The following is a 12,139-nucleotide window of genomic DNA, read 5'->3' as shown; positions in this document are numbered from 1 at the left end:
CAGTGAAGCTCTGTGCCACACCCGACAGCTTGCCGGTGTTAAACAGCAAGGGGGCCCCCAGGCGGGCCAGGAAATGAGGTCCTCCCTCCCCCCACCAACCAGGGCTGGAGTAGAGGCTTCATGTCATCACAGAAGGCTCATGAAGAACCTTGTGGCTGAGCCACCCTACCCTCCAGCTCCCTCCTCCTTGGCTCCCTCCCCTCTCTTGGCCAGGCCACTTGACTTCATTTGTAAGTGAAGTCCTCCTCTTGGCCACATCCTTAGCTGAGATAAGGCATTCTAGAGCAGCACTGTCTAATAGAAACAAAACATGAGCCACAAATGTCCGCCATGCAAGTAGTTTAAAATCTTCTGGTAGTCCCGTTAAAAAGGCAAAAGGAAAACAGATAAAATTAAATTTAATAATACATTTTATTTAACTCCCTAGATCCTGAACAGCAACAGGTCATCAAAATTGAAATTACGAAAGAGACAATTTTAAATTCCCTTTGTCACAGGAGGTCTTTGAATGTGGCCACCTTTCAAGTGTTCAAAAGTCGGATGAGACTGCCATGTTGGATAGTGCCGGTCTAGATAGTGCTGTCTGGGATTCATGTCTACGTCCGGCGCCTGCATAGAGCCAGGTCTAGGGTGGGTATCCTGAACTGACTGGATGGTGGTCATTAGTGTTGTCCATTAGCTATTTCCAGTTCTGGGCACAGGATAGGACTCTGCTTGGGTAGAGGTGATGACACCACTTGCTTTGGCCCGTGCAGTTGAGTGGATGTGTCTTCAGGCAGAAGCTTGTAGAGCAAGTGTGGGATTCACGATGCTGTCCTGTCCTCTGCTTAGTAACCACAATGCTCCAGGTGGTGGCTGCTCTGCCACCCTGAGTCTCAGAGGGAAAGGCCAAGGACCCAGGTGATTTGTAATGAACTTACAGCATGACCAAGAAGTAGACTTTTGTGGCAGGCCCCTGATGCCCTGGGGTTGTTTGTTACCGTGTCATGTACCAACGAATCCTTGCTGGCATAGATGGATGGTGGAACGGAAGACTCCATTCATCCATCATCCAGCAACACTGAATGAGCGTGTCCTAGAGCCAACGGCCCAGGGATGCCACAGAGATGCAGCCAAGTGAGGACCCTGCCCTCCTCACAGGGGGTCCCAGGCATTAAAGAAGCACTTTCTCAGTTGTATGTCTAATAAGAATTGAGATCCCTGATCCCTGGGGAGCAATGAGACACTTTATGTGGGGAATCAGGAAGGCTCCTGGGAGCAAGAGATGCTCAAGCTGGGTACTTGAGCTCGAGGGGGAAGGAGACAAGTAAGGGGTTTCTGGTGCAAGCACTTTGGTGGGTGTGGGAATAGCATGTGTGACCTCCCCAGGGTCCCAGGGAGAACCCTACTCCCCTGCTAGGGAATGGAGAGGAAATGTCTTCTTGGGGGGAAGTAACCTTGTTCTCCCATCCCCCTGTTCCTCCCTCCTTGCTCGCGTCTAGGCAACATGAGACACTCCTGTGTTTGGGAGACTGAGTGCTCCGTTAAGCCCTTTCTCACAAAGGAATCTGAGTCTGGACACGGAAAGAAAGACAATGTTATTTGTCCTTCCCTCAAACCTCGATGGTGTGTGTGGCGAGGTGGCCCAGTGCTGGGGGGCAGGTTGTAGAGATGAGGGTAAAGGGGCAGACACAGCTCGGATTCTGCTAAGCCTGGTAACCATGGTGAGGGTTTTAAAACATGATCATATTTGTGTTTTTAAATGTCCTTTAAGAAGGAGAAGGGGTTGGAGTGTAAGCACAGAGAACAGTTGGGGGCCGAGGGAGGCAGGCAAGCGTCCCGGCAAGAGAGTGCAGTGACCTGAGCAGGGGGAGTCTGTGGGGTTGGGGAGAGGCAGCCGACCTGCGAGGTGTATTAGGAGGGATGGTCAACAGGACTTGTTGGTGGGTGGCATGTAGGGTGAGGGACAGAGAGGAGCCCCCAAAACATAGGCTCCATGCAGGGGGCTCATCTCGAAAGGCCAGCTGGCTCTTCTACCCACACTGCCTTCTCTAAGAACTAAAGCTGGTGTTTTGGTCTCTGTCTAATTCTGGTGGGAGGAGGTGGTTGTCACTTATCAGGCATTCCTAAGCCTCATTGGTGTCCCAAAAAAAATCCTGTTAAAAAATGTAAAAAGGAAATGGTTATATATGTTGTAATGTCAGGGAGTTTTTGCAAAATACTTGGTTTCAGAGCCAGCGCCCAGTGCCCAGTGTCCCCGATGCTTCACATAAGATACCCCATGGAGTGCCAAGGAAACTTTATCACAGTATGACAGGGCACAATAAAAAGAGCCTGAATTGGGGTGCCTGGGTGGCTCAGTTCATTGGTGTCTTTGCCTCAGGTCATGATCCAGAGTCCTGGGATCCAGCCCCATATCCGGCTCCTTACTTAGTAGGGAGCCTCCTTCTCCCTCTGCCTCTACCTGCCCCTCCCCCTGCTTGTGCTCTCTCTCTTTCTCTGTTAAATAAATAAATAAATAAATAAAATCTTTTAAAAAAGTGCCCGACTGTGCTGAGCCACACATGTCACACAGCTTACCATTCACTCTCACATGGCCTTGGACTAAGCACCTAAATGAAAGGGTGGGATGTGGACCTGGAGTCACAAAACCTGGGGTTGGACTGTGACTTCCCTACACTCTGTGTGGTCTTAGAAAAATCACTCGACCCCTCTGAGCCTCAGTTTTACTATCTACCAAATGAGAATAACAAGGGTTCTCCCTCAGTGGGATCAGCTAGCATCTCGTGGTGCTAGGCATGCCCCAGGATGGGTGGTGACCTTCACCGCTGGTACCAGAAGGGTCGGATGGATGGAGGTAACCCAGAGACACGGGCTGCGGACAATGCTGGAAGCTCCAGAAATGGGCTTGTCTTTCCTTCCCCTCTCCTTCTCTTGCTTATCGGCTTAATATCCTTTCCAAAACCCACCCCACCACCCTCCGCAGGGGCACGGAATACGTTCCACAGAGAACGATCAACCTCTAACTCAGTGTTTCGGGCTGATTCCGTGCCAACCTGTCTCGGCGTTTTGACACCACCCGATCGAACCTCTCTATTTCATTGCGGAATCGTGGGTTTTTCTCATAAAGTGTTTACTGGGTATGTAAAATATAATCACGGCTTTATGAATATGAACTAGATTATTTTAATGATTGCAGGTAATTTAAAACTTAAGGGCAATCACATTTCCCAGCCATCTTCTGGTGCTTTAAAAGCACGAGCGAGTGGTTCTGAAGAGCCGTGGTCTCGCACGCCCGCTCTTCGCAGCACCCCGGCTCCAGCCCGGTGTTACGGTTATCTGATTATTGTAATTGATGACATTAGGAATAAGGAATGCGCGCGGAATAATACTGGCGCCTGTCATGCCAGAGTGGTTTTATTCATTGTCAGAGAAGTTCATAAAGTTGAAAGAAGCATCAGCGTGGGCTAGGGCAGCGCAAACCGGGTTTCAGCCTTTCCTAATTTGTAAACAAGATGATTAATTCCCGAAGCCCACATTATGGGACAAGCGGAGGAAGCCCTGCGCAGCCCCTCCCTCCTGCGCTGCAGCCCTCTGGGAGTTCCTGGCTGTCCCTCCAGCATCTGCAGGAAGCCTCTGCCCTGCTTGCCCCCCGCCAGCTCCGGGGCCCCTGCCTTTCTTTGTCCCAAGACCCCCAGCTACTGCGTTCCTTGTCTTTGCTGCTGTCATCCTCTCTCCCTTGGGGTTCCCTTTCCCTGGTTTGGCTGCAGCACCAGTGCCTTTGGGGTCTGATTGCTAATAACAGACACAGGGATCTGGAAGCTCTAGAACCCCAGGCTCTCTTTTTTAGGGCACAACCGTAATCACCATAGATGTCTGGTGACCATTTTAGAGTTAAATGAGTACCCATCCTCTACTGAATGCGGCCACATGCGGGTGTGGTATATAAGGGCGTTCGGATCACTCAGTGTAATGCTCCACAGCCACCTCATGGTGAGGATTCTATGGTGCCCGTTGTACAGAGAAGGGCACTGAGGTGCAGAGAGACTAACTTACTTGACTTACAAAGGGTGCTTTAGTTGGTGGCCATGACAAGATTCAATCCCAGCTTTCTTTCACTCTTACTTGCTCTAAGCAGCTTTTCCTTACAGGGGTGAGGGAGGAGAGGTGGAGGGGCATGCCTGCAGGAGGATGGGGGTCCAGGGCTGTAGAAGAGTGGGGTTTGGAGGCCCTCCTCGCAGCTTATGACTTTTCTGGGAACTGGGAGGCAGGTTCTTGGCTGAGCAAGAGAGGAGGACTTCGTTGAGTGATGGACTAGAGATTTACAGAGAGCAGAGGCATTTTAAAAAGGGGGGTGGGGTGGAGGAGGGTGGGAGAGTCTCTTGATCAGAAGCACAGAGGAGTTAAGAGTGGAGAGGAGGGGAGAGGCCAGGTGCCAAGGCTGTGCGGTGGCCTGCGGCTGTGCCGGTAGGCGCAGAGATGGAGAGCGGGTGGACGGCAGCGAGAGACCAGGTATCAGCCCCCTCGTGTCCCTCACCTTGAGAGTGGCGGGAGCGAGAGTCACAGGGGTCCAGCCCATTGACCCTCGGGGACCGTACCCAGGCTGCTCCCACACTCCCCTCCTCCGCCTCCCTGAGCCACCCGGAGCCCCGTTCTTCAGGAAAACCACAGACTCTAAGCTCGGGGACACTGTTAAGGTAGGATGATTTTCCTCTCATTCCTGCTAATTTGCTGCTTCTGCTTAAGCTCGTAAAAAGTTTCCTAGCAAAACCATTCCGGCCTGAGTTCCTGCTGGAGCCCGCTGAGCTGCTGTAATTAAGCTTTGATTAGCCAGCTATAAATTCCCTTTCGGAAGCCAGCACTGCCCTTGGAGGGCCTCAGCAGAGCGATCAGTGCCTGCGTGCCCTAGAACTTGGGTCAGTTTGTCCAACCTCAGTGGTCAGTGAGAAGGGGGCCAGGGATGGAGGCAGGGGGTGTTCTGCTGGGGCTGAGACAGGGACGTTCAGGGAAAAGACTCAGGCCTGCCGGAAGCCTCCCAGAAGTGGGAGAGCGATGGGCTGTGGGGTTCCAGGAGCCAAGGATGGCAACTCCAAACAAGAGGCCCCGGCCAAATATATTTTTCCACCATCACAGGCTTGTTGCAAAGTTGGTTTTATGGATGCACTAAACCTGCCTTTTAAATTATCGTCAAGTGTAATAAAACGGCAGAAAATCGTCAATTTTCCTGAGAATGTGAGTAAAGTGAGAGTTAGTTACATGTCGGCGTGGGAGCCGCAGTCCAGCTGTGTCTATGATCGGAAAGAAGCCCTGAAAGCTTTGTGGAAACAGCTGTTTTGGGAGACAGCAACCAGGCTTAGACCTTATTCTGTGAGATGAGGAGGAGGAGAACCGAGTCCTACGCCTCTGTACACTCATCGAGGCCAAAAAGGTGGGAATGGGGAGGGAGCGAGTGGAATGTTCCCCTGCCAAGGTCCCCACCTCCCACCAACCCCAGCCCACCGACATCGAGCTCTGAGCCAAGAAGGTCTAAGGTAGTCTGACGGTATGATGGGGAATGGGCCGGGGTGGGGGGCTGCATTCAGGCACTGGCCCCTAAACCGAACCAAAACAGACCAACCCCTGATGTGCAGCATTTCACAAGTCCCGCGGTAGAAATACTCCCAATTTCAAAGCACCAGTGTGACGCCATTGAGCTCAGAATTGGGAAGGCAGGCTCAGCCACACACCATTGTATAGTCCTTCCCAGATTTGGTACATGTAAATAAGTTCAAGGTCATAAATAATGGTAAAGTCATGAAGGCACGGTGAGTTTTGAGCATTGATTACCGGTGCTCGTAATATAGTTTATTTAGTTGTTAGTTTACATCATTCAATTTTTGGTAAGGGCTGGGTTTAACAGTGGGCTTAAAATTCTGTGCAAAATTAATTACAAGCCCTGGGCGGCGGCCCAAGCCCACTGCTGAACACCACAGAGGGCAGGTCTGGGAGCATCCTGCTGGATCAAAGTCCCCAGGCAGGGCCACCTCGGTCTAGGGTCTTGGTTTACTCACTGTTGGATCCTTGCCACTGAGCTCAGTGTTTGGCACCCAATAAATGATTCTAGAATTTATGAATAACAGGTGGCAGGAAATGTTCCTTGAAACGCATTTCGTGGTGGCAGGACTGATTCAAATCCAAACAGCTCTTCCCACATCCTTGGCTGGGGGGTCGGCTCCTCTCACGGCAGCTAATGCTATGGAAAGAGAGCGGACTTTGGAGGCACATCACCGGGGCTCAAGTCCTGGCCCCCAGCTCTGCCCTGCTGTATGACTTTGAGCAGGCCAGCTTAATTTCCCCAGGACACATCAGATAAACAGAAATAATATCTTCTTCCTTCAATGAATATTTATGGAGCACCTACTAGGTGCCAAGCACTGCCGTAAACGCTGCAGGCACTCGGAAGAACAGAGTAAAAGGAAAGGCAGACGCACACACTGAGCAACCATTTATAAAAAGCATCATAAATGTGATCACGCTATGGAGGGAAAGGAAATGGTTTATGAGAGAAGGATGGGGAGCATGACGTGGATGGAGGTGGTCAGGGACCTCTAGGGAGGAAACAGCACGCAGGAGGCTAGGAGCTTGTCCAATGGCAAAGGAATGGAAGAACGTTCCAGGCAGAGGGAGCGTCGAAGACGCAGGTGGGCCAGAGAGGTTGGGAGGTCTACATCAGTAATGTGGATGCCTGGCATACAGTAGGAGCTCAGTAAATGTGCCTTCCTTTCCCTTCTCCCCTCTTCTGGTTCTCAGTGGTCCAAGGGGACAGACAGCGACTGCCCAGGACGAGAGGCACCAGTCCTGTCTGCTGGGCTCCAGCTAGAAGGGCCAGGGAGGGATGCTGAACCTCTGGGGACAGGACCCAGCGCCTGGATTCCCGCCATCTCTCCAGGGAGGGGGGTCGGGCTTCAGAGCCAGAGAGCACTCACTGTCAGCTCCCAGAGTTTGGGCGGGGATTTGAGGGTGGGATTTTGAAGCGGGTTCTTGTTGAGAGCATCCAGGAGTCTGAGCAGCCTCCAGACCTAGAACACACGTGCAGTCTGTTTGCTTGTATTCCGAGGACCGCCCCCCCCAAAACCAGCGACTGATCCCATGTCCTTCTGCTTTGGCCTGGAGCCAAATTCTTTCTAGTGACTTATGGTTTGTATGGTCTATCCCGACCCCTACGCTCTGAATTTTCTCATGTCTCCTTCCTTCAATGTTCGTTTAGTGTGTGTATTGTTTCACGATGTCTTAGATTCTTAACTTGAATGTGGGGGGAGAGATGGGGTGGGGAAGGAAGGAAGGAAGCAGGGAGAGAGGGAGGGAGGGAAGGGGGAGGGACAGAAAGAGGGAAAGATTGAAAAATGGAGACATGCAGACCCTACATTGTAAAGTTTGGAGTGTTTTGAAGACACTGCAGGGTGCAGTAGTCAGGGCTGCCCCCCTACCCACAGGAACACCCCCATGCCTCCCCAGGCTGGCTCAGCATTCCTGGACCAGCAGCTGATTCCGCCCCCCCACCTTTTTTTTTTTTTAAGATTTTATTTGTTTACTTGAGAGAGAGAGAGTGAGCACACAAGCAAGGAGAGGGGCAGAGGCAGAGGGAGAAGCAGGCTCCCCGCCGAGCAATGTAGGACTTGATCCCAGGACCCCAGGATCATGACCTGAGCCGAAGGCAGATGCTTAACTGACTGAGCTCCCCAGGCACCCCCAGCAGCAGACTCTTGGGCACACTGGCCATTCCTGGTGCCAGGAGCAGTTGGGCAGCCTGGGCTGGGCGTGGGCGTGGAAACCTGTGGATTGAGCCTCTGTGGCCCCGTCCCCACCTCCCCTGTGCCCCGTGGTGCCTCTGAGACACCATGGGCAAAGCCATCCCTGCAGCCTCGGCCTGCTAAAGCAGCCACTGGGCATAACAGGGACCTGTCTGCTGCACTGGCTACCTGGTCATCTCCTCACCTCCTGGGCTTGACCACCACCTCCTGGGGCCCTGCTCGAGCCCAAGTCCTGGCTTTGTGGTCCTGCATAGACCCCAACCCTGAGGGCTGTGTCCTGGGTGCGGCACTGTGCTCTCTCCTCCCTGAGGGATCCCATTTGCTAGAGATCTGTAAAGGCTAAGGCTCTCAGCCGATCTCCTACCTCCTGTAGTAGGTGAATAACGGCTTCTCAGGGATGACTGCGTCCTAATCCCTGAACCTGTGGATGTTACCTTTTGTGACCAAGCCAGCTCTGTGCATGCGGTCAAGTTAAGGGTGTTGAGTTAGGGATACTATCTTGGCTTATCTGGGTGGGCCCGAGGTAATCAGGGTGGTCCTCATAGATGGAGACAGGAGGAGTCAGTGTCGGATAGGAAGGGGTGACAACAGAGCGAAGGGACAGAGAGGAAGGGTTTGAGGAGGCCCCGATGCTAAAGACGGAGGAAGGGGACCCAGGCTGAAGGAGGTGGATGGCCACTGGAAGCAGGAAAAGGCAAGGAAATGGATTCCCCCCCTTGGAATGACCAGATGGAACTAGCCCTGCTGAGACTTTGGTTTTAGCCCCGTGAAACTCATATCCGACTTCCGGCCTCAAGATCTGTAAGAAAATGCAGTTGGTATTTTAAAGACCCTAAGTTCGTTATAGCAGGATTAGGAAACTCAGAGAACATGAGACACACAGGCAGCATCTCACTGCCCCCTCTGGCCTCTGAGCCAGACATGCCAAGGCTCTAGTGGGGGGCCCTGTAAGCTCTCCTTTCTAGGGGACTCCACCAGCTCTGCCTGCTCAAGAGTCATTTCTGACCTCTGATCCTTGAAGCTCCTCTCTGACATTGTACCCCACCCCCAAAATGCACCTCTGATCTCTACCTCCTGAGGTCCACTTCCAAACTCTGATTTGCCCCTTCTCAGGCCAGCTTCTTACCCCAACATCTGGTCTTTGGGGCAGTCATCTAGCCTCTCATGTCCTGCACTTACCTGGGGCCTCCCCGACCTGGACCTCCCCCAGGTGTCCTGTGGGCCAGCATGGGCAGAGCCTCTTATGTGTGAATGGCTCTCAACCCCTTCTGCGAGGATGGGTGGAGGAAGTGGTGACCTCTGGTGACCTCTGTCTTCTCAAGGTCAGTATATGGTTCAGTAGCTGTCATCCACATAAGACCAGAGCAAGTGGCCTGAGGGGGACATGTGGGGCCTTTTTACCAACCAGGAGAAAAGAAGTGACTTATTTTGACTCGATAATGAATTCAACCATGTGGTCTGTAAGTATTGAGCTGAATTGACCTGAATAATCTAATAATAACCAAAGCTACAGTATATTGAGGAACTAATAGGTCTGACGTGTCAGTTACATTTTTCATGTAATTCCCACAGTAACCTCTGGGAGAAGTATTATTATTTGTCTTGTGTTACAGGTGAGAAAATGAGGTCCAGAGAGGTCATGGGACTTGCCCAAAGACACACAGCTAGAAAATGGAAGAGCCAGGATTTGGACCACCCAGGGTGGTCCAGTGCCCACATTTTTCACCCCACTCAACTATTTCTGCTCATCTGAGCCTTGGTCTCCCCAGCTGTAGAAAGGGGATAATGATAGTCCCAACCAACCTCACGGCCTGGCATGGTGGTTCCTGGAATCTCTCTGGGCTCTCAAAGAGACAGGGGACGAGGGCAAAGCTCTCTTGGTCTTTGATGTCAGGCCCCAGCCTGGGGTGGGCACTGATGGCCTCTGGACAAGGCCTTGCCTTGTCTGGAACATGCCGTTCCTGGGGAGCACACATCGCCCTGTGGGATTTTCTTTCAAGAGCCGCTCTGCCCCTGGACCATGTTCCCTGTGAGAGGCCGTTTGTCTCAGAGCTCAGAGGAGCCCGGCTGCCTGCAGAATGTGAGCCGGCCCACTAATCCCTGAGCACCAACCGTTCTCTCTGCACTCCACTCCCGCCGCCTCTGCACTTCTCAGAAATGCTTTTAAAGTGGCACGTCCGCGTTTGTCTCTCCAATGCCAGCAGGCCCCGGGAGTACTCACAGTCCACACCGCAGCCATCCTGAGATGCGGAGGCCGCCTCCTTGGTCCTGGGAGATGCAAGTGAGTGCTTTGGGCAGAGCTCTTGCTGGGGGAAGTCAGGGACGAGATCAGGGAGGGGTCCCTGCTGATAAGCTGAGCTCTATGGGGACCGAAGGACCCCACCTTGCCAAAATGCTCTCCCCATCCCAGTCTGATCCAACGCTTTTCTCCCCTCACCCCCAACCTTAGTGCCCTTACAGTAAAAGGCTCCATTCCAGAAGGCAAGTCAGAATATGAATGGGGAATCTAAAATGGGTGAGATCGGCAGAGCTGGACCTGGCTCCTTTTGGGTCCTCCCAGGACTGGAAAGGCCGTGAGTCCCATCGAGGGAAACACTGAGGCAATGTCCAGAGCCCTGGCTTAGAGTCAGAAGTGACCCAAGCATAACCAGAGTCTGCCTCCCCCCAGCCGGTGACCGGGGGCCAGCATCTTACTGCTGGCCTCCCCTCTCATAGGGAGCCACAGATGGAAACCATCTCAAATAAGGTTGGGAAGACCTCGTGGGAGAGTGTACCTCGTCACATGCTTAGTGCCGTGCCTGTCTCCTCCCGCAGCCTGAGACCCTGGGACCTCTGGCCCAGGGCCCCTGGGTTCTCTTCTGCCGGGACAGCCCAGCCCAGGACAGAGTGGCCGGTCTGCCTCTGCTCATCTCTCTTGGCTCCAGACTCTGCTCGAGCCGCTTTCCCTATAGCACAGAGGTTCTGCAGCCTTCCTGGCCCTCTTCTGAACTTGCAGCTCACCCCTCTGTCCTCCTGCCCTGTCCCGCTTCTTGTGCTTTCTTCATCCTCAGTCCAGCGCAGGCCTGTACCCAACTCCCTTGCCCTTGGCCTTCAGGTCCTGACTTACTGCTGGGTCCCCAGCAGTAAGGTGCTGGGAGATGGGAACCATAACCTCGTAGGTGAGGAGGCGCCTTGTGGTGCCTTCACCTCCCACCCCAGGGATTGGGAGTGTAGAATTTACATTCCACCTGCCTGAGGAGGCCCAGGAGTGCCCGGCCACTGATTTTCTTAAACAGAGTCTTTGAGCATCATAGCTGGAGAGGGCACTGTGCCTTGACATCGGCAGGCTCAACAGGCTCATTGTCAGAGGGGCACGCTGGGGGCCTGGACAGGACAAGGACTCTCCCCAGGCTCTGCAAAAAGCCAGGACACAGCCTGGATCCCCTGCCTCCTTTGTTTACAGGCAGAAGGTGTGATTCGGGAGTTAGGCGGGGAGGGTATCTGAGAGGGACCTGGGCCTCTAGAGGAACTGCCCGGGGAATGAAGGGGTCTGGTGACTCTTTGGGGCCCCTGCCTCCAACGATGAGATTTCCTGGCAATCTCAGTAAGAAATTCTGTCTTCATTATTCCAGTTAGCCTCCAAGGAAATAAAAACATTTCACTCCTTTGACACGGTTTTTGTGCTATTTCGCTTTTACAACCATTCCCTTTTAAGTGCATTTAGTTTTAAGCTCCTCAAATCCTTTTTAAGGACATGGGGATAAGTCTGCAATGAATGAAGCAATAAATAGAAAAATCGGAAGGGTTGTGAGTTTCCTTTTCTTCCCTGCTTTGCCCCTTGCTTTCCCCAAAGCTCAACGAAGTGCCCCAACCCCCACCAGATCTGGGCCAATACCAGATCCCCAGATGGGGGATCAAGTTTGACCCCAGGGGACCTAGCTGTGTCTGGGCGCTCAGCCGGGGACAGCCCCTGGTCACGGCCAGATCCAGCCGCCACTCCCCTGCCAGGACCTTAGATCTCATTTCTTGCACCCCTGCTATGTGTCTGTGTGCATCAGATTTTCTAGAAACAGAGCATGCGACGGGAATCCCAGTGTGCATGATGGGCTGAGGGAATGATCTCCGGGCAAGGGGAGGGAGGAAGCAGGAGTCTGGCTTCAGGGTGATCTTACTGCCAAGCTCTTGGGGCACCGATAGCACCATGGCATGGACCCATGTTAAGGAAACAGGGAGGCTTCTTCTGCACGTCCACGTTGTAGGTCAGTGGCTGGGAACTGTCCCAGGTGCTGGGAGATGGGAACCATAACCTCGTAGGTGAGGAGGCGCCTGGGAAGTGGCCGGCTGGGAGCTGTTACCAGCCAATACTCACAAAGGCAGAGGAACGAGAGCAC

Source organism: Mustela erminea, chromosome 10 (genome assembly GCF_009829155.1).
Source record: "Mustela erminea isolate mMusErm1 chromosome 10, mMusErm1.Pri, whole genome shotgun sequence".
Taxonomy (NCBI): domain Eukaryota; kingdom Metazoa; phylum Chordata; class Mammalia; order Carnivora; family Mustelidae; genus Mustela; species Mustela erminea.
This window is presented reverse-complemented; position numbering follows the sequence as displayed.